Here is a 24792-nt window from a genome sequence, read left to right as displayed (position 1 = left end):
AAAAAAAAAAAAAAAAAAACTCTAGATCTCTATGGCTCTATCTGATTTTTATGAAATATTCAAATTATACAACGAGACTTGAGCTTCACACCATGGATTCCAAAAATGATGTTGTGTCAGCAACATCCTCGGGTACTTCAGTGAAACCAAATATCAGCTAGATATTGGTTGTCCTCATAGGTTATGAGTGTTGTGATTCAAAACTTTGGTGATGAGATCTAGTCCTAGATCAATATGTTTATAATAAAATCTAATAAAATCTAACAAAATAACTCAACTGTAAAAATCTTCTCTTTGGGATTTTCAGTTTTGACAATAAAATTACCTAACATTAGTTGTAAAATCCTAAACATAGTGATTACAAAAGCAATTTAAAAGAGCGATCAGGCTTAATGAAAATGCCCAAAGGTTGGAATGACACCCTTACCGTAGGCACTAATTATCACCTTCCTATGCCTATACTTGTTGCGTGTTAAGTTCTAGGTGTACATAGAAGTGGATGAACTGTCTGTGGAGTTTGTCTTACAAAAGTAATAAGGAAGCCTGCCTTCCATCATAAGCCTTTATCTGAGAGAAATGGGGATTAGGAGGCAAAAGGTGTTTCATTTGGAAAATGTTCAGTTGGATGATCCTCTATATAGGAGCTTAAAATTGTTGGGAACATGCCCACACTCCTATGTATATTTTGGTGATAACAAACAAACAAGTGGGTTTAACCTATTTTGTTAAGTGTTGCATAAGACGTCATCACAAAGCCAAGAGTATTCGAAGACTTATGGTCAAAACATAAAGAACAAAGTCATGGAATTACAATCAAGAAGGATAGAAGATTGAAGATGAAGACTTCAAGTATCAAAATGAACACTTCAAGTATCAAGTGAAGATGAAGACTTCAAGTATCAAGATGAAGACCTCTAGGATAGATTAATGTCTTCATTGTTACCTGTACATTCCAAATATATATGTTGCATTGCATAACATTATACTAGAATGACCTTAGGACATACCTTGGCCAAGTATGAAAGTATTTTGGTGGTATGAAACATACTTGGAAAATATGTTCTGGTGAAATTAGATGTAAACCAAAATGACTTGACTCAAGGGCATTTTGGGTATCCTCAAAGTTGGTATCAGGAGATGGACCCTTCATAAAATTTATAGGAAATCAAGTCACAATTCCAACGCAACTTGAATCAGGTCAATCCGATGTTGGAACGAAATGATATGGCCAAAATATTGATGATTGATTAGTATGACAAAAGTCTATCAAAATATGGACAGAGCCTGTGGGCGGTCGATCGGCTGGAAGCCACAATCGATTGGCACTATCCAAGGCCATAGCCGATCGACCGACTGAGACCTCTGGTTGACCAATGCCTGCCTGGATTAGCTGCAACGGCTATAATTTTGCCTCAATGGCTCTTGGCGGTCAACCGCCTATCAATGGTGGTCGACCGATGGACCCAAAATATGACCATTAGAGCCTAATTTCCTGCTAAAATGATCACCTAACCTCACTTATAAATACCTATAATGCTCTTAATTAAATAGCAATTAATACTAAACATAAGAGCACATTCTTGAGAGCTTTAAGTGTCAAAAAACACTCTGCTTTACTTGAGCAAGTTGGTCTTCATCATATCACAAAGAAAGCTCAAGTCTCCATCAAAAGTCTTCCACATTCTCACTATTCAAAGTCAAAGCTTAGAGAAGACTTGTAAGGTGCATTCATTCATTATTATATTTCTCATTTGCACCACACCAGAGGTAATCCTCTTTATTCCACCACTTCTATTTTTTTGTATTACTTGACTCTTAGACTATACTTAGGCTAGTGTAAGGATTCTCTTATCCTTAAAAGAGTGTAAGGTGGCTCTCTACCTTAAAAGAGATTGTGAGGCGCCTCTATCTGTAAAGGGGATTGTACGGATACTCTTATCCTTAAAAAATTGTGAAAAGGTTTTCCTCCCTACCTATTGTACTGAAAGGGAAGAGCTAGTGGAATACCTTGCAAAAGGATCTTATAGGGAGTGGACTAGACTCAGGTTGAGTCGAATCATTATAATTCTTGGCGCTGTGTGATTGTGGTTATCTTATTTTTTACACAATCACACTTGGGATATTTACAATCACACTTGGGATATTATTTCAAAAAAAATTTGAATTTTCACTGGTATAACCTATTCACCCCCCCCCCTCTAGCTTATTTCAAAAATGTTGAGCAAGGAAACAAATAGACAGTGAGCAGAAATAAGGAAAAGCTTAGACTTGGAAATTACAGACTAAGCCTCTCCCTTTCCAACAGGAAAAAAAAAAAGTCTTAGAGTGTAGAGGAGGATCATTAGCGAAAAAGAAATTGTTAAAAGTGAATAGAATTGTTAATAAGGATCATTCTTGGGTTTTCGTCAACCCCAATATTGTCTCAATGTCGCTTTAAAATATTGGTTGTTGTTAGTTTTCGTCACGAAATTTTTTATATGGATCATAAGATTTTGAGAATTTGATAATCAACTCTTCCTTGTTTTATGTCCCTTTCCTTTATGGCATTCTAACACATCTCATAGATGTATACTTTCAGACTACAGCAGCAAACAAGTTTTTTTTTTTTCTTTTGTCAAGCTTATGTGTATATTCTGTCAATAGGAAGGTTGTAAATATTAATTTAATTGGCTTCAGATTTTATACCCTTTACTACATTTTATAAATGCAGCTTTATACTTGATGAAAGATTTAGAAGTGCAAGCTATCATAGGGCCACAACAATCAACTCAAGCTTCATTTGTGATTGATCTTGGAGAAAAAGCTCAAGTGCCAGTTGTATCTTTCTCTGCAACAAGTCCTTCTCTCTCTCCCCTTCTAAGTCCTTATTTTGCTAAGGACAACAATTAATGATTCAGCTCAAGTTAAATCCATTGCTGCCATAATCCAAGCCTTTGAATGGAAGGAAATGGTTCTAATATGTGAAGATAACGACTATGGAAATGGGTTATACCCTATTTCATTGACGCCTTCCAGGAGATTGATGTTCGTGTGCGATATAGAAGTACCATTCCTCTGGATTCAAATGATGATCAAATATTAAAAGAGCTTCATAAATTGAAAACTATGCAAACTAGGGTTTTCGTTGTCCACATGTCTTCCTCTTTAGGATCTCGGCTTTTTATTAACGCGGAAAATGCAGGAATGATGAGCCAAGATTTTGCTTGGATTGTGACTGATGGATTATCAAGTTTGTTGGTTCCCATGGATTCCAATGCTATTGATTCAATGGAAGGTGTATTGGGTGTAAGACCATACATACCAAAGTCGAAAAAGCTTGAAGAATTTAAAGTCAAATGGAAAAGAAAGGTCTACTCAAACAAGTCATACAGTGAGATATCTGAGCCAAGTCTCTATGGGATATGGGCATATGATACAGTTTGGGCACTAGCTATGGCAGTAGAGCAAGTTGGAACCTTGAATCCTCAGTTCCTGAGTGGGAACACCACCAACAATTTAACTGATATATCAAGCCTTGGATACTCATCAATTGGTCCCCAACTTCTCCATACTATCTTGAGCACTAGATTTAAAGGCCTGAGTGGTGATTTCCATTTGGTTGATGGACAGTTGGAATCTTCTACTTTACAAATATTCAATGTGATTAGGGAAGGGGAAAGAGTTTGGTTCAAAGTGGTTAATCAGTAACCCCGACAGGGGAAGAGAGGGATCAACAGAACCTAGTAACTAAAGAGAGAGAAAGAGAGAAGGAAGGATGAAGTCCAGTACTGTTTTCATTCAGATTATTGTGGTACAACTCTTAGTGGTTGTGTGTGTTTCACAGAATTATGATTTCTTCTAAATTGTTTCAGTCCCGATCTCGTTCATCTCAGATCATCTCAGATGAGTAAGTCTCGTTCATGAGTAGAAACCTAGCTGTAATTGAGAGAGCCGATCTCGTTCATCTCAGATCTGTCTCAGAGCCGATCTCGTTCATCTCAGATCATCTCAGAGCCGATCTCTCTCGTCGTTCATCTCAGAGCCGATCTCGTTCATCTCAGATCTGTCTCAGAGTTGCCGGCGGGTTGAAGGGCGATATCTGGAGCTAGTCGAACTGAAGCCTCCGTCTTCTTTCCTATTCCTCCTGGATCTCAACAACTGGAATTTAGTAGAGTATTTGAAGAAATTTAAGTCTCTGGTGCAGGTTCGGTTGTTCCAGCAGTAAGGAAGTAGAGAAGAAGAAGAAGAAGAAGAAGAAGAAGAAGAAGAAGAAGAAGAAGAAGAAGAAGAAGAAGTGCAGATCTGAGCAGATCCGAGAAGATCCGAGCAGATCTGAAAACTCTTCTCCACTGAATTTCAGCTTCACCGAACTCCGATCAGATCCAACACACCGAACTCTGAAGAACTGATTTCTCTGTCCAGCCCTTGCTGATTTCTCTGGATCTGAAGATCTCCGATCAGTCCAGCCTCTCTTTCTGTCTTCGTCAGGTCACTAGACCATGCATTTTGGAGGAGAGAGAGTGTCTGGCGATTCAGGGGAGAATGGAGCTATGGCTGTGGAGGATGACGATGGTGGAGCTCGGGAGTCTCTGGATCGTGGTCCAGATGGTCCTCCACAGGATGAAAGGCACAAGGATGCAGGCCAGCGACGTACATATGCAAAAGCCTTGGGTTTTTCGTCTTGGCCTGCCATTGACACTCTCCCAGAGCCGATTCAGGTAGGGAGTAAAAGACGAGTAATGATCCCGCAGAGAGACTATGAATTGAAGAGACAAAATTTTCGTTTTGCCTTAATCGGTAGGGTTAACTTCCGATTGATCTCTTTGGATGGTTTGAGAGCGGAGGCTCGGGAAAAATGGAATCTCAGTCAAGGGGTGCTTATGCATCCATTGGGAAAAGGTTATGTAATTTTTCAATTTCAGTGCGAGGGCGACAAGGCAGCGGTGTGGCGAAGGTCTCCCCTTAGGATTGGTGATCAGGTCATTCGATTTCAACATTGGAAACCTGATTTTAATATTCACGAGAAGCAACTTCTCACAAAGCTTGTATGGATACGGTTTCCTGATCTCCCGCTTGAATACTGGCACGAAAATGTGTTATTGTCTATAGCAAAGGCAGTAGGGCGCCCTGTGTCCCTAGACAGACGAACAAGACAAGGCATTCTTGGCTTCTTTGCGAGAGTGCTGGTGGAGGTTGATATCTCTGACTTGGCAGAGAGGGTGGAGGAAGTACAGGTGGAAAGATTAGAACCAGGTACATCTCAGGTGTATGGTTTCTGTCAAAAGGTGGTGTATGAAGATAATGTGGAGCGTTGTGGATACTGTAAACGAGTCGGACATTTGATTTCCAAGTGTAGGCTGAAAAGATTGGATGATGAAAAGCAATGTGCGGCTGATAAATTAGCAAAGGTTCCAGGGGCGGTATATGTTGAAGATGGAGTCAACTCAGGTGGGAGTAACTCGGTGAGAGAGTCTCTTTCTAGGGGAAGATCTTTGCCACATCAGCAGAATAATTTTGATCCTATTCATGATCACATCTCTCCTAATTCAAATTCGTCTAAGGCTGGGGGAGATATTCAAATATTTTTGAATCCTTCCAACTCTGTCTCAAACGTTTTAGGAAAGGAGTCCAATGGAGATGAAAATTATGGAATTAAGGAAGGCTTTGTGTCAGGGACGGTTATAGAATTAGAGTCTGATTCTAATCCTATAAATAAGGAAGGAGAGATTTCTAATATTCTACCTAAGGAAGGAGAGGTATTTCGAATGGATGAGGGATCGGATGTTGACTCTGATCCAAACCCAACTGAGAACCCGCTCCATGGAGTTCCTGGTGATCCGCCAGTGGATCCATTGGGGGGGAACGAACCCAGAATGGGGCTTACTCCTGTGGGCGAGGTTACTGTTCCGGAGGGGAGGTATCCTTCTCGTTATAGAAGGCTCGGTGGGGGTCAAGGACCTGGACGTGGTGTTGCCATGGCTAGTGCTATGCAGCCAGTTGTTGAAGACCCTGGTGAGGATCATGTGGTTTCTTCTTTGCCCAGGGTGGAATGTTCAAGGGGAACAGTCTCTATTGTGCATTCAGAAATTATAAGAATGGATACGGTGGCAGTGGCTCGGGAGAAGGAGGCCGGAGGTATGCTGGAGGGTGGAAAGCAAAGAAAGAAAACAGGAAGTCAGGCTAAAAAGTCTGATAAAAATCAATTCTCTAAGAAGTAATTCATGAAGATTCTGTATTGGAACATTCAGGGTGTTAGGAAGGCAGCAAGGTTATGCGTTTTACATCAACTGGTGAAGGAGCATGCCCCGGATGTGTTATGCTTGGCTGAACCCATGGTTCAGGTATGTAAATTTCCTGTTATTTTCTTTAGTCGGTTGGGGTATGCTGTGGATTTCATTCATAATTTTCGGGATGACAAAGTCCCAAATTTATGGATTATATGGAAGGTGGGGGTTTCGAGACCAGTTGTTGCAGGTATGTCTGATCAATATATATCAGTCATCTTTGATTGGCCAGGTAGTAAAGTGGGTATTTCTTTTGTACATGCAAGTTCTTTTAAAATTATGCGTAGGCAATTGTGGTTAGATTTGGAGTTGTCGATATCAGCTTTGGTTCCGTGGTCTGTGATGGGGGATTTCAATGCAACCCTGTTCTCGCATGAGAAAAGAGGTCCTGGTAAGTTTAATCTTGGATCAGCTGCTGAATTCCAGGCAATGGTTGATGCGTGTGAATTGCTTTCTATCCCTTCTCAGGGAAAGAAATTCACTTGGACTAATAATCGTCGAAGGGGTCATGCAGTTGCAGTGTTGGATCGGAGTTTTTGTAATGGGAAGTGGATAGATGTGTTTAGAAATGTGAAGCAGCGTGTTTTGTTGTCTTCGGTATCAGATCATGCCCCTTTAATTGTTGTCTCTGATGATGTTCAAAGACCTACAAATATCCCCTTTAGATTCCATAGCTTTTGGATGGAAAATGATCAATTTATCTCTGTGGTTGAGGAAGCTTGGAAAACTTCGATAGGGGGTAATCCAATTTTCGTTCTGGCACAAAAATTAAAGCAGGTCAAGGAGAATTTAAAGGTTTGGGCGAGGGCCAATTTTCCTAACCTGAATGATGAGGTCGATAAAGCAAAGCTGGAATTAAAGAAGGTTCAAGATATGATAGAGGTGGCTGGGATGAATGATGAATTATTTAACAGAGAGGCAGATGCAAAAACAGTATTATTGAAGGCCAACCAAATGTATGAGAAGTTGTGGGCTGAAAAAGCTAAACTGAGATGGATGAAAAATGGAGATTGTAACTCGAAGATTTTTCATCTCTCCGTGAAGCTTAGGAGGTTGAAAAATCAGATCACCTCCCTAAAAAAGGAAGATGGAACTTGGGTTTCAGACCAACAGGGAATATCTTTTTATGTCTCTGAATTTTTTGAGAAATTTCATGAGGCTGATGAAATCACGGTTCATAATGACCTTCTTGATAATATTCCCAGAGTCTTGGAGGAGGAGGACGTGGCAGGATTGGAGATTGTCCCGAGTGGGGACGAAATAAAACAAGCTGTTTGGGATTTAGATCCTGTTAGCTCTCCAGGTCCTGATGGGTTCCCAGGTAGTTTCTTCAGGCGATGTTGGACTATTGTTGAGGGTGATTTTTGCAGGGCAGTGAAAAAATTCTTTGAGGAAGGGCGGCTTCCTAAAGGTATAAATAACTGCTTTATTTCCTTGATCCCCAAAGTTGAGGGGGCGGCCTCTCTTGATAGGTTTCGACCTATATGTATGGGGAATTTTTATTGCAAAGTGATATCAAAAATTCTATCTTCAAGATTACTTGTTGTTTTGCCTAAATTGATTTCGGAAGAGCAAGGCGCTTTCCAGCAGGGTAAAATAATTTCAGCAAATATCAGCCTCGCCTCAGAACTGTCAAATTTGATGTATTCTTCAGTTAGGGGTGGTGGAATGGGACTGAAGCTCGATGTTCAAAAGGCGTATGACTCTCTAGCTTGGGAATTCCTCTTTGCAGTTCTGTGCAAATTTGGGTTCTCATCTAGGTGGATTTCTTGGATTCACAACCTTCTTCTATCCTCCAGAGTATCAATTTTGGTGAACGGTGGCCCGGTGGGGTTCTTTGGGGTTGGTAGAGGTCTCCGACAAGGAGATCCTTTGTCTCCCTTTTTATTTATTCTGGCAGAAGAGGTTCTCTGTAGAGGTCTTAGAAGCATGGTTCAGAATGGTTTGATAAAGTCTCTTCCTGGGCCTCGAGGTGTGTTAACTCCCTCCCATTTATTGTTTGCTGATGACATTTTCATTTTCATTAATGCATCTGCTCAGTTTGTCAAAAATCTTAAGGCTTTTCTTGATAAATATCAGGCATTCTCTGGCCAGATATTTAATCTAGAAAAAAGTAGTTTGTTCTTTGGAAAGGTTGCCCCTCACAGGAAACATTTTATAAGTACTTTTATGGGAATCCAATCTGCAAGGCAGCCTACTAAATATTTAGGTGTGGAGATCTTCAAGGGGAGAGTTCAACGGGACCACATGTTACCGCTGATGGATAAAATCAAGAAGAGGTTATCGGGATGGAAGGGTCGGATTCTCTCCATGGCTGGTAGGGTGGAGCTGGTTAAATCAGTGATTTCAAGCATTCCAATTCATAATTTCGGGATTTATTGGTGGCCAGGAAGCTCAATAAAATTAGTAGAAAAGTGGATGCGAAACTTTATATGGTCTGGTGACATGGAGACAGGGAAGAAGATAGTGGTGAAGTGGGATGAGGTATGTAAACCTACCAGGGAAGGCGGTCTTGGCATTAGGAGGTTGCGAGATGTTAATTTTGCATGCTTGTGCAAATTAGCATGGCAAATCAAACATGGAAATTCTCTAATGAGTGTTTTCTTTCGTGCCCGTTTTCTGAAGATTGATGGTTCGCTGAAAACTACCTACCTTTCCTCTTCGATATGGCCTGGTCTTAAAAAGGTGTGGCGGTGGGTACAGTCTCATGAGCAATGGACTGTTGGGAATGGTCAGAGGATAAATTTTTGGAAAGATAGCTGGCTGGGAAAGAAGTCTATTGAGGAGATGTATGGTTTGCAGTTAGATATCTTTGATTCGATGCAGGTAAAGGTTTCTGATTTCATTTGCCAAGATGAGTGGAATTTTCCCCAGGTGAGCTCTGAATTTTTTCAAAATATCTTTGATCAGGCCAAGGATATCATAATTTCAGATCTGGATGATATTTGTCATTGGGAATTAAATTCATCTGGAGTTTTTACAATAAAATCGGCTTGGGAAAAAGTAAGACGGGAATCGCCAAAGGTGGGGTGGTATTCATTGATTTGGAATTCTCATCTTCAGCCTCGCCAATCGGTGTTTGGATGGAGAATGTTGAAAAATAAGCTCGCTACTGACGATAATGTGAAAAAGAGAGGGGTTCCATTGCCATCTCAGTGCACTCTCTGTGGCATAGCGGAAGAGTCAATAAATCATACCATGTATGAATGCTCTTTTGCAGTTTTCATGTGGCAGAAATTTTGTTGTTGTTTTGGGTTTAGGTGGCCTGGATTTGAAGGAGTTGAATGTTTGATAGCTTGGTGGAAAGATCAGGCCAAGAAGACCATCTTTAAAGGGGTGTGGCTGAAGGGTTTTGTTTTAATCCCTTACTTTACTTGGTTGGAGAGGAATGGAAGAAAATTCGAAGGAATCTCAAAATCAAAAGAGCATTGTTTTGGACAAGTGAAGAGAGAAATTAGCTGCCAAGAGCTGGTTCATTCAGGGGCAGCCATCTCAATTTCGGATCTTGTCACTGCAAGAAGATTGGGTATTTCAGGAGTGCGGAGAAGGCCTCGGGAAATCTTCAATATTTTCTGGTGCCCTCCTAATCCAGGTTGGATAAAAATCAATTCGGATGGTTGCTCTATTGGTAATCCAGGGAAGTCTGGAGCAGGGTTATACCCTATTTCATTGACGAGTCCAGGAGATTGATGTTCGTGTGCCATATAGAAGTACCATTCCTCTGGACAAATTTTGAGGCTGAATTTTTAGCGCTTATGATAGGGATTGAATAGCTAAGCAGCATAATGTGAAACGCTCTGGATAGAATGTGATTCAGTTGCAGTTGTGACTATTTTTCAGAAGAGGCAAAGTCCATGGATAGCTCGGCAAAGATGGATAAATTGTATTTCTTATTTGGAGGATGTGGAATGGAAAATAACGCATTGCTATAGGGAAGCAAATTCAGTGGCGGATTTTTTGTCAAAGTCAGCTGCTCGTTTTGAAGTGTCAGAGCCGATTTCAATTTGGCCAACTCTGGTTCAAATGGAATTAGACATGGATGCATCGGGTCGGCCTAGGTTCAGATTCACCTAGGAATTTCTTCTTTTTCCAGATTTTTGTTTTTGGTGGAGTTGGGTAGTTGCGTTATTCTGCTGATGGCAATGCCGAAGGTGGAGTTTCTGCTTCTCCCTCTCTTCTTAGTGTGAGTGTTGGGTATTTCTCCCTTCCTCATCTGATGTACTATTTTTCTTTTTTCATCTTTTTCTTTTAATATACATGACTTTTTAGCGAAAAAGGGAAGGGGAAAGAGTGATTGGATACTGGAACCCAACAAGAGGCATTTCAAGGCAGTTGAACACAACAAATAAGTCGACAAATTTGACTTCTATTAGTAATCTCAAAACAATTGTATGGCCAGGGGACTCAACAACCAAGCCAAGGGGTTGGGATACACTGACAAATGGTAACAAGTACTTAAAAGTTTTGGTGCCAATTAAGGATGGCTTCAAAGAAATTGTAAGCATTGAACGAGACCCCCTCACAAATGAGACAATTAAAATCACAGGGTTCTGTGTTGAGGTATTTCGTAATCTAACAAGTAGGCTACCCTCTAGTTATCTCCCCTGTCAATATCAGACTTTCCCACTCAACGGAAAAGTTCTCGACGACTATAATCTGCTTATTTAAAGTTCACAATAAGGTGAGTGAGGTGGATATATAATTTGTTTCTCTATCATCTTCATGAAATGTATTAACTGGTGGATATATATAATTTTTTTTCTATCATCTTCATGAAATGTATTAACTTTTTTAGTGATGGAATCAAGAAGACCTTCGATGCAGCAGTGAGGGATATATAAATTCTGGAGAATCGATCTAATTATGTAGATTTTACAATGCCATATACAGAATCTGGGGTGACAATGGTGGTGTCAATGAAAGATAATTTGGAGAAAGAATTATGGATGTTTACAAAGCCTTTAAGCCTAGATCTTTGGCTGGTGACTGTTGCAGGTTTCTTCTATATAGGGTTCATTATATGGATTCTTGAACATCGAACAAATACTGAACTTCCCCGAATTGAAGCAAGCCTCTGGTACTCCTTTTTAACACTTGTATTTTCCCAACGTAAGTACACCCTCTACCTTCTCTCTATTCTCATTTATTTACATTAACATCACAAGAAGATAATAACGTGTTTGAGAATATTTCTTGAAAGCATATTCCTTCTCCCACTATGTGGAGAATGCTTACCAACTATTTGATCATGTTTGGATATTTGTTAAACCTATTGGAGCATCTTAAAATTTTTTTTTTTTTTTTGGCTAGAAGATCCAAAAATTATATTAATAATGAAGAAAGAAAAAAAATATAGTACATATGAGAATAACCAACACCACTAAAAATAGGAAGAGGATCCAAAAATGTTGCTCAACTCTAATCTGCATATTGTTGAGGCAAAGCCACCCTTTCTTGACCCCCAATTTGTATTATCCTCCCTTTTGCAGAATTCCATCCAGGCATGCCCTAGGTGGCTAATTATGTCTGGAATTAAATTGAAATCTAAAGAGGTCCAGTGGGCAAAAATGCTTCGAAAGACACAAAAAGTAAATAAATAAAATTTAAGGAAAAATAATTGAGTAACTACAAAGGCATGAAGTTTCTTTTAATGGTTGCAGGGGAGAGGATAGAGAACAACCTAACAAGGGCTGTATTGTTCACATGGGTTTTCTTTGTGCTCATCCTAACACAGAGTTACACAGCAAACCTCTCATCCATGTTAACAGTACCGCAATTGCAGCCAAAAATCAAAGATGTCAGCGACATAAAGAATAATGGATATTATGTGGGATACCAACATGGTTCGTTTGTGAAAGATTTCCTGATAGACCATTTGCATTTGAATGAGTCCAAGCTCAGAATCATAGCACTCCGGAGGAATTTCGTTATGCTTTATCTAATGGAACTCATAAAGGAGGAGTTGCTGCCATTTTTGATGAACTTCCTTATATCAAAGTCTTCCTCAGTATGTATTGTAATAGATACACCATGGTTGGACGCACCTATTAATCTGAAGGATTTGGCTTTGTAAGACTCTCTCTCTCTCTCTCTCTCTCTCTCTCTCTCTCTCTCTCTCTCTCATATATATATGTGTGTGTGTGTGTGTGTAGGTTGGTTGGTTTTTTTCTTTTCATTTCCATAAAATGAAAGGGAGGGGTGGAACTCAGGCCTTACACATTGATGGTGATACTTACATGTTGTTTAGAGTTGAAAGATAATAAAAGAGGTAGAAAAAACTTGAGAATTGTACCATAGAGAAGAAAAAACTAAAGGCTAGAGTGTAACTTAATAAACAAGACCAGAACAGAAGATAGAGTTTAACTCTTGATCAGGTTATTTCAATTTCCAAATAGAACCTGTTAGCGCTAGTTGTATCATCAGATAGTTGTATCATCAGATAAGCCTTGTGATATGTTGGTTGTATCATTGGATAAATCAAGTGACTCATCCATATATCCCACATCATATGTACATATCTTTAGAGTAAAATTAGGAAACTCTTTGATTTAGATTAGATTTTTCGTATTATTTCATGGGGACAATCACTCCATTATTCTGTATATATATATATATATATATATCTTCCTTTTTCAGTCAATGAAATATATCGGATTCCTTTCTAAGCACAACTTAACATGGTATCAATCTAAGCTACGATCCTTTCATCCTCCATGGAGAATCCCAACCCCACACCTATTGCTGCAACTTCTAATCCTGACTCCACCACTATTGTTGTAACTTCTAATCCTGTCTCACCATATTATCTTCACAACTCCGATCATCCTAGAACTCCTCTTGTCACCCAGTTGCTCAATGGTGATAATTTTCCCACATGGAATCATGCTATTACCATGGCTCTTCAAGCCAAGAACAAACTTGGGTTTGTTGATGGAACACTCAAACCACCAGCTGCCGATTCTCCTGATCTTCTTGCTTGGGGCCATTGCAATTCTATGGTCACTTCATGGCTTATTCACTCCACCATTCCTTCGATTGCTAACAGCATTCTCTAGACAACAACTGCCAGAGATGTCTGGACTGATCTCCATGCACGATTCTTTCAACAAAATTCCCCTCGCCTCTTTGAGATTAGACGCTCCATCGCCAATCTCACACAAGGCACTGACTCCATCTCCACATATTATACTACTTTGAAGGCTTTTCGCGATGAACTGTCCTCCTATCAATCTCCTCCATCTTGCACTTGTAGCGCTATTACCACACTAAATACTCACGTTGACATTGATGCCTTGATGGATTTCCTCCAAGGCCTAAGTGATTCATTCTCCGCTGTCCGTAGCCAAATACTCCTCATGCACCTGCTCCCTCCTATGGCTAAGGCTTACTCTCTTCTTCTTCAAGAGGAGTGCTAACGTTCGTTATAGGGCTCTCGACCAATCCCACTTGAGCATGCAGCCTTGGCCGCCCAACACACCACTTCTCAAACTGATTATAAATGCACGAATAAGCCTCGCTATCATTGTAATTACTGTAATATGGATGGCCATCCCAATTCGCATTGTTTCAAATAGCATGGGTTCCCTCCAAATTGGACTCCTCAAAATGGTGATAGCACTAAACAGAAACCATGACTTGGCCATGTCATTCCACGTTCTCCCTCTGTCAACATGACACAGGCCACTGATTCTGCAGTTGCTCCTACTATTATCGCCGATCAACTTCAACAGCCACTTGCTTTGCTCCCATCTGGTAACACACATCCATTTGCCAATGTTGCAGGTACCGCTCTTCTTGCCATACCCCATTCCTCTATATGAATTATTGATACCAGGGCTACGAATCATATGATCTCAAACCCCCTTTTATTTTCCTCATCCACCCCATCCCCAAAACCCTCTACCATACGCATACCCAATGGTTTTATAGCTCTAGTTATCCATATTGGGAATGTTTCATTATTTTCCCATCTCTCTCTTTTCAATGTCTTACTTGTCCCTTCCTTTCAATATAATCTCCTCTCTGTGAGTAGGCTTACTACTCAAACACCTTGTCTCATTACCTTCTCTAATGACTCTTTTTTCTTAAGGACCGGTAAACGAAAACGATTTTTGCGACGGGTAAAAGACATGGTGGTCTCTATTTCTTGGAATCCTCTCTTGCCTCAGCTCATGTCACCACCTGTCACTTGTAGTTCGATCTTTGGCATTCGCGTCTTGGTCACCCCACTCTTTCTATTTTTCCCCACTTAAAATTTTTAGATGCTAATATTTCCCTTTCCAATAAGCACATTTGTATTGTCTACCCTCTTGCAAAATAGTCTCGTTTACCATTTCCTAATAGTAGTATTTCAACTACATATTGTTTGAATTTGATACATATGGATATTTGGGGCCCCCATCACACTTCTTCCTTACAAGGGGCTTGTTACTTTCTGACTATCATGGATGATTTTTCATGTGCTACATGGGTATATTTACTGAATCATAAATCTGAAACCAAAACCATTATACAAATTTATTTTCAAATGGTTAATACTCGGTTTCATGCTAAAATTCGACAGGTACACTCTGATAATGGCTGTGAATTTTTCAATAAAGATACCCTCCCATTTTTCCAAAAATTAGGGGTGCTACAAGAGTCCAATTGTGTCAAAACCCCACAACAAAATGGAATAGTTGAGCCTAAACATCTCCACGTTCTCACTATTGCCAGAGCCTTACGCTTTCAAGCCAACTTACCTTTAGTCTTTTGGGGGAATTGTGTACTCACCGCTTGTTATTTAATTAACCATTTGCCTACTAAGGTACTTCATAGCACAACTCCACATGAGATTTTTTTCCAAAAAAACCCTTCTCTCCAATCTCAAAGTGTTTGGCTGCCTCTATTTTGCTAGCCAACCAAACATAAAGCATAAGTTTGACCATAGGGCTCTTCCTGGCATTTTCCTTGGCTATCCCCATGGCCAAAAGGGATACAAGGTATATGATCTTACCACCAAGGTCAGTTATGTTTCTCATGATGTTATATTTCATGAACATGTTTTCCCATTCCATTTGCACTTTGACCCTTCTCCATCCCCCTCTTATGTTTTTCCCATTCCCATTCCAGATCCTAATGTTACATTACCTATCCAACCCACCCATTCTCCAACCCCAACAGCCATTCCAATCCCTGCGGCCACCCTTACCCCTGTGGCTTCTCCTCCCACAGTTGTTTCTACTCCAATTACTACACAACCATCCCCTTCCCCAACTACTACATCCACCTCCTCTCTTCCCGCTCTCAACTCCGCCCGCCCTCCCGCACTGTTAAACCACCAAGTTATCTCCAAGATTACTACTTGTCTCTTGCCCAAGCAAATTCGTCTTCAACTGTTGATCAAGGTGTGTCTCATCCTCTTTCTAAACATTTAAATTATCATTGTTTCTCCCCTCCCCATTTGTCTTTTCTAACTGCCCTTACAGTTACCACTAAACCTACTACCTTCGCTGAGGGCATAAAACATCTTGAATGGCACGACGCTATGCAAAGTGAGATTGCTGCTCTCACTTCCAATAACACTTGGTCTTTGGTTTCATTACCATATGGGAAGAAAGCAATTGGCTCCAAATGGGTTTTTAAAATTAAATGGTGTGCGGATGGTACTGTGGAATGTTACAAAGCACGCCTCATGGAAAAAGGCTACACTCAACTCGAGGGCATTGATTATCATGAGACTTTTGCCCCAGTTGCTAAACTTGTTACTGTTCATGTCCTTCTCACCATTGTTGTTGCCTCCGAATGGTCTATTCATCAGTTAGATGTTCATAATGCATTCTTGCATGGAGACCTTATGGAGGACTTATATATGACTCCTCCTCCTGGATATCGACGATCGAAAGGGGGAGCCTATTGTTTGCAAATTATAACACTCCTTATATGGCCTAAAGCAAGCCCCCCGCAATTGGTTTGCCAAACTCGCTACGGCCCTAATAAGCTTTGGTTTCATTCAATCACAGGCAAATCATTCACTTTTTATACTTCACCAACAAAAAGCAACTGTCTTCATCCTTATCTATGTGGATGACATCATCGTCACTGGCTCTGATGATGCCTTAATACAGACTGTCAAAAGCCGAATTTGTACTCAGTTTCATACCAAGGACATCGGTGCGCTCAAATACTTTCTTAGCATCGAGGTTGCCCGATCCCACCAAGGACTCTATCTTTGCCAAAGAAAGTATACTCTAGACATTCTCAGTGATAGTGGTGTCACAGGAACTTGACCTGCCGAATTTCCAATGGAGCAACACCTCAAGCTCTTTGACTCGAATGGACCTGTTCTCAACGATCCCTCTCCATATCGATGATTGATTGGGCGCCTAATTTATCTCACTGTCACCCGTCCTGACATCGTGTATACTATGAATATTTTAAGTCATTTCATGCATACACCACGCCAACCACATATGGATGCTGCTCATCGCTTACTACTTTATTTGAAAGGCACTTCAGGGCAAGGCATTCTTCTTCCTGCCAAGGATAGTCTCAACTTGACAGGATACTGTGACTTCAATTGGGAAAGTTGTCCTATAACTAGACGTTGTACCACGATCTTCTGCTGAGGTAGAATACCGTGCTATGGCAGTTGCTACTTGTGAGATTACATGGCTCTCTTTTCTCCTATATAATCTTGGCATATCCTCACAGCAACCCATTCCCTTGTATTGTGATAACCACGCCGCTCTCCATATTGCTACGAATCCATTTTATCACGAGCGCACCAAGCACATTGAAATAGCCTGTCATGTCATTCGTGAGAAGATACAACAGGGCCTTATTTGCACTATCAAGATTCCTTCGGCAGATCAACTCGCCAATCTTTTTACTAAGTCACTTGGTCGAGATTCTTTCCATCATCTCAAGTCCAAGCTGAGCATTCAGGACCTTCATGCTGAGGGGGAGTGTTAGCGCTAGTTGTATCATCAGATAAGCCTTGTGATATGTTGGTTGTATCATTAGATAAATCAAGTGACTCATCCATATCTCCCACATCATCTGTACATATCTTTAGAGTAAAAATAGGAAACTATTTAATTTAGATTAGATTTTTCCTATTATTTCATGGAGACAATCACTCCATTATTTTGTATATATGTCTTCCTTTTTTAGTCAATGAAATATATCGGATTCCGTTCTAAGCACAACTTAACAGAACCAAAGCAGAGATCCAAATTTAATTCTGATATTCTAGATTTCTCTTGTAAGCATTAGCCAAAGTTTTTCTAGCTGGGCAGATCTAGATGAGAGGATGTTTGATAGAATCTGGCTTGGAATTAAAAATGTGGCCATTGGAGTTAACCTTTGGGGATTTCTGAATTAATTAGTACTTTGTTTTTCTATGGCCAAGTATAATTAGCTGAAACTTGACAAGTGAGTTACAGAATTTGGGCATAAGGGCTCACATAAATTCAGCCTCATCTAAACTGCCATGTTGTAGATCTAGCTGCCATGCATAAAACCCTACATTGTAATTTTTTCCCCCATGAAAGTATTTTGGCTTCTCATTTCTTATTTCTTCCAGGTCTTCCCTAAAGGCTTTCCTTTAGTCTCTTATTTATCAAAGGCAATCTTAAAGCTAACTGATGATGGGACATTGGACGAAATGAAGCAAATGTGGATACAAAATCAAACAAATTGCAACAACGCAGATGCTTCTTCAACACCACCCAAACTCACCTTGAAAAGCTTCGAAGGTCTCTTCATCATCATAGTATTCGTTTCTGTTGGTGTATGATGTCTTGTATTCCGTTGTAGTTTAACCCAGGGAGTACTGGTGCAGCACCTAGACAGGCAGGACGGCAGTCCCGTTAGCCGGTTAGCGGGCCGTGGGGGTTGCAAGGGGAGCAGGAGGCCCCCCTGCATAGCAGGGGGTGTAGGGGGTGCAGCCCCCTGCTCGAATTTTTTATTTGAGGGCAATTGTGTACTTTCTGGATTAGGGTTTTTTTCGCTATATATTTGTAGCGAGGGTTTCTTTCTCTGTAATGCAAGTAATACTGAGAGGTGTGAGGACGAGCACTATAACCCTATTCTCCATTGATAGTGAAGCAGGATCTCATCTACCGGGGACGTAGGCAACCTTGCCGAACCTCGTAAAATCCGTGTGCATTGATTGTTTTGTTTTTCCATTATCTTCTGCATCGTTTTAGGGTTGCGTTTCTACAGTTTCATTCCTTGCACTGTTAATACACTTTTTTCTATATGTCTATGGCGGCAGGCATCTACAAACCACCATGATGCATCTAAGATCATCTTGGCAAAAGGCTAGGCATATGATCATTTATATTACAAATGCTCTCAGAAGAAGGTCCCGTGGAAGGCATGTTGAACCCAGGGAAATACCTATTGGTGGTGAGGACATGGGACAAGGCACCAATGATGAAGAAGTTGGATCCATGGAACTTCAACATAGGAGTACCGAGAACAGAGAACAGCCCATTGCTGAAAGGGGCATTGTTGAAGGAGGCAATGTTAACAGTTTCTCAAGGTGATTCTCTAAGAGGGGCATGGAAATCCTCTAAACCATTACCCATTAAGGAAAGTTCAAATAAATATTGCAATATCAGGCATTCACAATTGCTACATTTAATATAGCTTATTTTCCTCTGTTCTGGTGAGCTTAAAGTATTAAATAATGATACGAATTGTTGGAATAATGTCCATAAATTTCAATAATTAAATTATTTAACTTTTTTTTCTTTTTTTATCTTCTTCTTTTTTTTTCTTTTTTTTCTTTTTTTTTTTGTATTCATGACTAGGGAATGAAATTGGGCATTCTATTCATATGGTCGCCGCACCGTGTGATCCATAAAATGATGAATTCAAGACACAAGTGTGAGTGTAGATGTATGTACAATGGATTGGATCACTTGGGCATTTATTAGATGGAACACTTTCAGATGCTTAAGCAAATAAGATTCTCATAGCTAGCGTACTATTGGTCCCCGGACTTAAGAGCTCCTTATCATAGCAGTCAAGCATTATGGATTTTGGTGTGTATATATATATATATATATATAATGAGTTTCTTACGAAAGAGATGCTCAATATGAAATTCATTTTCTATAATGACGCTAGAATATACATGTGTGTGTGGACAAAATCCAAATCCACAGTTTATAAAAAATTTTGAAAATATTAATTTTTAATAATTTTTTATTTTTTTAATTCCTTTGAAATAATTTTATGGTCCAATCAATGGTACATATTCTTTGTACATGGAATTATGACAGTTTAAAGTGGTAACAATAATTATAATCATACCCTAAGGATTATTACTATGGTTGACCTTACATATTTATTCAATATTGTTTCTTGGAATATGTATTGGAACCTCAATCTAACAATAATGTTGCTGAACTAAATCTTTTACTAATGTTTGGCTGGGCACTCTCTAACTCTTCAATTTTCATGGTGTTCAGATATGGTTTATAGTAAGGATGGTTCATGGTTGTATGTTAACTGGGTGCCTGATCATTGAACCAGTTTCCCTGGTTTTCTGGTTCTTAATAGTTCTCAAGGATTGCCAAGAAGGTTAAAATGGGATCTTGTTAATCTTGCTGCAACTTGGCATTCCACCAAGTTACTCGGCATCACACCAAGGGCTTCACTGCATCTCACAGCAAAGGAGCTCTGAATCTTATAGTACTAAGAAGCAAATGTTATATTTGATTCTCAAAAATCTTGGGGTTTGTGTAACCCCTTCACTTTATTTATAGGACTAAGGAAAGACAGATAAAAGGAAACTTTCTTATGTGTGACCCCAGGAGAAGTTTCATTACAAATAAAACTCTTAGTAAAAAAATAGTGTTACAATATAAGAAAATACGTGCACTTTTACTAGTATATATCATATATCATACTATTATAAAAGCATGTACTTATGTTTTCTGACTAATGTTTCTCTTGATTATTTTACCCTTCATTATTATTAAAATTCTCTTTCTCTTTCCTTGTCTTTTTTTCATTTTTTGTATTTCTCCCAAATTATTGGTACCCTTTTTATTTCTTTATCTAGATTTTCTTGATTTCTATTTGTATATTTATCTTCAAATTTTATTTCTTTCCTTTTTCAACACTTTCTCCTCACGTATCCTTCCCTCCTCCTCTTCCTCACTCTCACATAATTATCTCTCATTAATTATATCTCTCTCCATATAAGTTTTGTATATCTCTTTATAATTCTCTCTCTCTCCATATTTACTTTGTAATTCTCTCAATAATTATTCATCAAAAAAAAGCTCTCCAAAATTTTATACGTGGACAATGGAAATTTCATCCTCCCATCTGTCATTGTAAATTTTCTATTCAAAATATAAGTAACGTTTTTAGTAGAGTTTTTTTTTTTTTTTTTAATAATCTTCTTTTTTTTTTTTGTTAGATTTGTTAAATGATCCATGGTAAGAATAAGGACGTGGGATAGCTTTTTTTTTTGATAATTTTTTTCTTTTTTCCTTCTAATTTTATCTAAACTTTTGGTACCTATCTCTCTCTCTCTCTCTCTCTCCCTCTCTCCAAATGACTTTGGCTTGCCATTAACTAGATTTGTTCTTCTTTATAGGTTTTGGGCTCCTTTATTTGTTCATCATCAAAGAATTTGTGGTAACGTCACCTACTAAATGGCTTCAGTTCACCGATAATGACCATTGTCTTTTTTACAGGTTTGGGGTTTTGCATTCCTCTAACTCTCCCTCTTCTTCTATCATACTCTCCATTTTTTTTCGCTTTCTAAAACACTTTTTTCTCCCCTTTCTAAAACACTTTTTTCTCCCTTGGTATTCTCACGGTATAACTCAGTACTGCCTAAACTAATTGCATGGATAGTACGTAAGATGTATAACTAGCCATGGAACTGGGGTATGGTGTAGGGCATCATGTCCAGAAGAAGTATCTCATTCTTGGTTTTATGTTGTGTGGCTTCCTTTTTGACTCCTTGTCCTCCCTAGGTTGCACTCTAGAGAACACAGAGAATGGCAATGATGTTAAACCTAGCAACAATTCAGAAGGTGCGAAGTGCCACTTGTAATTGTTGTTGTTGTTGCATGTAACAAAAAAAAATTGTAACTATTCTCTTTTATTTTCGGCTATAAATTTAAATATCTTTTTATCAGAAAGTAACTGTGACATTACAAGAACTTTCTCTTATACCATGTTGTAGATTTTATCAATTGTACCCTAACCGTGATGTACAATTGCACTTTAAACCCCAAAATATCCCTAGTCTAATGGAGATTATAGCATTGCCTTCATCATTAGCTTCATCTTCTTCCTTGAAGAAAACTTCTCATCGATTGGGATTTTAAAGTTATGCAAATCGTTGCACCATTGGAGGATTTCACCGGCGGCCAAGCCCTAGCGAGGCATCACGCCCCCGTCTTCTCCATCGCTATCTCTATCTCCATCTTCGTCACTAGAGGATTTCAGTGGACATTAATCCCTACTCCCTTCCTCTTCTTTGTTTCCCTTCCAGTGAGAAGAGAACAGTCCCTAGATCGGTCCATATCTATTTAATCAATATGACCATCATCACCTTTAATTTAAAATTTCATCGGGAGTACCTACACGCTCTTGCTCAATTATCGAGTATAAAACAAGGGAGATCTTGTTGTTGATTCATCAAACATGAAACCAGGCTCTGAATGAACATAGATTGAAAAATTCGAAGCATCGGCATTCTGGAAATTCCCAAATCCAACCATCACCAAAAAAAAAAAATAAAGCTTTGAATCCCTACTCCACCACTTTCACTGTAGGGAGAGAGAAAAACCAAAAATTTAAGGCTGCATTTGGTTGCAAGGGAAAAGGGAAGGGAAGGGAAGGGAAGGGAAGGGAAGTGAAGTAAAGGGAAGGAAATTTTGTTTCCCTTTTGAGTTGTTTGGTTGCAACAAAAGGGAAGTGAAGTGATATCGTGCCCGTCGTTCAGATCTCCATACTTTGTCTTAAGTAAAACCCCACTGTTTCTCACCACCACACAAGAAGAATACCTGTGGCCGTTGGAGTCAGCCATTGTTGGTTCCACAGGTTTTATTTTTTCTTCATATTTTGGTCGGAAAATAAAAAGGGAAATTTTAATATATATATATATGTATATATATAAGTGAAATTTTTTTCACATGTAAAATGTATCTCCCTTGCAATCAAACATCTAAATTTATTTTTTCTGGGAAAATTTTCACTTTACCTCAAAAATTTGCATTCCCCCTGCAACCAAACAAAGCCTAAAGCAAAAAAAGAAGCAAATCTTGAAGAAACCCCACATACAAAATCGAGGGGTAGGTCTTTTCGCACAAAGAATAAGAAAGAGATCTTAGGAATGCCAACGAAGTGCTCATCCAAGCTAAGATATCTGCATGCATGAGCGATCGAGATCTGTTACCTCGATTGCGAGTTAAGCTTAAGAAGAGCAAAGAAACAGAGTACAACCGAGAGAGATAACATGAGCTTCAACACGAACCAAAAGACATAGCGAACTGAGAATGAAGACCTCTTCTTCATCATGACTACTTCAAAACCTATTCCTAGTATCAATAAGAAAAGAAAATGAATAATAACCCAAAAAAATTGGACCATTCAGTAGAAAAAGAAGAAGAAACAAAGAGAATTACTAGTTTCAGTGCCCTACATTAGAAGGATAAGCATTTAAAATGCGGGCCAAAACAGCATGATCGAGCTGTTTCTCTGTTTGAACTCTACAGAGTGATCTCGTACTCATAGCCTTTAAGACTTCTCAGTCCACTTTAGAGAGAGAGAAAGAGAAAGAGAGAGAGGGGGGTGAAAGCACTGTGTCGAGGAGAGTGGAAGGAAGCTTTGCCTTACTTTCCAGAGGGGAAAAATTGACATTTAACAGATGACTCCAACAGTGTTAAGTGTTGACACTACAGGATACAATTATAATTTTAAACTTCACAGGAGATGTGAGTGTAATAAATGAAGCATTCAGGGGAGGGGAGTGAAATTTCCTCATATATATATATATATATATATAATTTTATTGGATTTTTTAATGGAATATTATACACAATGCCAGTACTTTTTAAATTTTTTATTTTTGAATGAAATTATGTTAACAATGCTAAGAATGGGTGTATTTTTCTTTTACTTTTTTTTTTCAATGAAATTATATACACAATTCCATGATTGGGTGTAATTTTTAATTTTTAAAATTTTTTAAGAATTTATATACACAATTCTATGATTGGGTGTATTTTTTAAAATTTTCGAATAACCTATACAACGTATGTTTTAAGGTTTATTTTACTTTTAAAGGGTTGTTATTATGTCCGAATTTTAAGAGAAACATTATTTAAGTTTCAAAGTTAGTTTCAGAAGGTTATGTATTTCAATTTAGTTCAAAATTTATTATGCAAAATAATAGTAGATTTATTGATTCCAAGATTTTAAAAAATGGCTTATATTTCCTAAATTCAGTTTTGAAAACAAATGTGTTTTCAAATGTTGATTTAATAAGAAAACATGCTCCTATAAACTTCACTTGCCTTGGCACCTTACCTTAGGTCATATTTTGTATAAAGAGCTAGCAAATCAATTAATTTTGGATCTTTAAAAAGTTTGAATGTCTAACCCTTACCTGGCCTGTGAATGATGATATAGACATCTCACTTTTCACCTGACAAGACCCTGAAGACGATGATGAATTGAGTCTAACATTGCTCTTGAAATCAATATGGATTAAAATGATTGTTTTGTCCCTGAGTGAATCGGGTGACATAATCCTTCCTGAATTGACCGAAACTTCTAGGATAGGTTCATTTCATCTTTTTTTAGCTCGAATAAAGCCTTCGGTGGAAAGATGGCACCGTTTGGATTTTCTCTATGCCAAAAAAAAAAACCTTGTTTGAGAGTACCCCACCTCAAGGAAGTTTTGTTATCTTATCAGCAAATTTTGTGTCTACTCTCTACATCATTAGGTAGTAATTTTGAAATACCATTTCAGAGATATACGGCTCATTAAAATCAAATGGTCAGATTTAAGGACATCACTATCTAAAAATCTATGCCAAAACCCCCAAGGCCCGTTTGTTTATAGGGGAGTTGGGGGTAGGATTGTTGTCAGTATGGGGCCTACGTGTTGGTGAAGTGAAAGACAAGGAAAGTAAAGATGAGGTAAAGTGAAAAGTTCTCACCCTAGCATCGTTTGGTTGGGAAGGAGAGATGGAGGGATGGAAAGAGAAAGAGGGAAAGATAGAAATGTCCATTCAGTTGCAAAGGATAGTAACATTTCTTTATTCAATAGTTACAGATGTTAAGTTTAGGGTTTCATAAATTAGGTGCCGATTACCTACCTGTATTCATTCAATTGAAGATGTTCAAGTTTAGGGTTTCAAAAATTAGGAGACAGAGGACGAAGAGAAGAAGAAAGAGACGGAAGAAGAAGGAGACAGAGGAAGAATCGCTTACCAAGAAAAAAATAAAAAGGCAAAGGAAGAAGCAAAGGAGGAGAAGGAGACAGAGGAAGAAGCGCTTACAA

Source organism: Macadamia integrifolia, chromosome 11 (genome assembly GCF_013358625.1).
Source record: "Macadamia integrifolia cultivar HAES 741 chromosome 11, SCU_Mint_v3, whole genome shotgun sequence".
Lineage (NCBI taxonomy): Eukaryota > Viridiplantae > Streptophyta > Magnoliopsida > Proteales > Proteaceae > Macadamia > Macadamia integrifolia.
Note: the sequence above shows the minus strand (reverse complement) of the source record.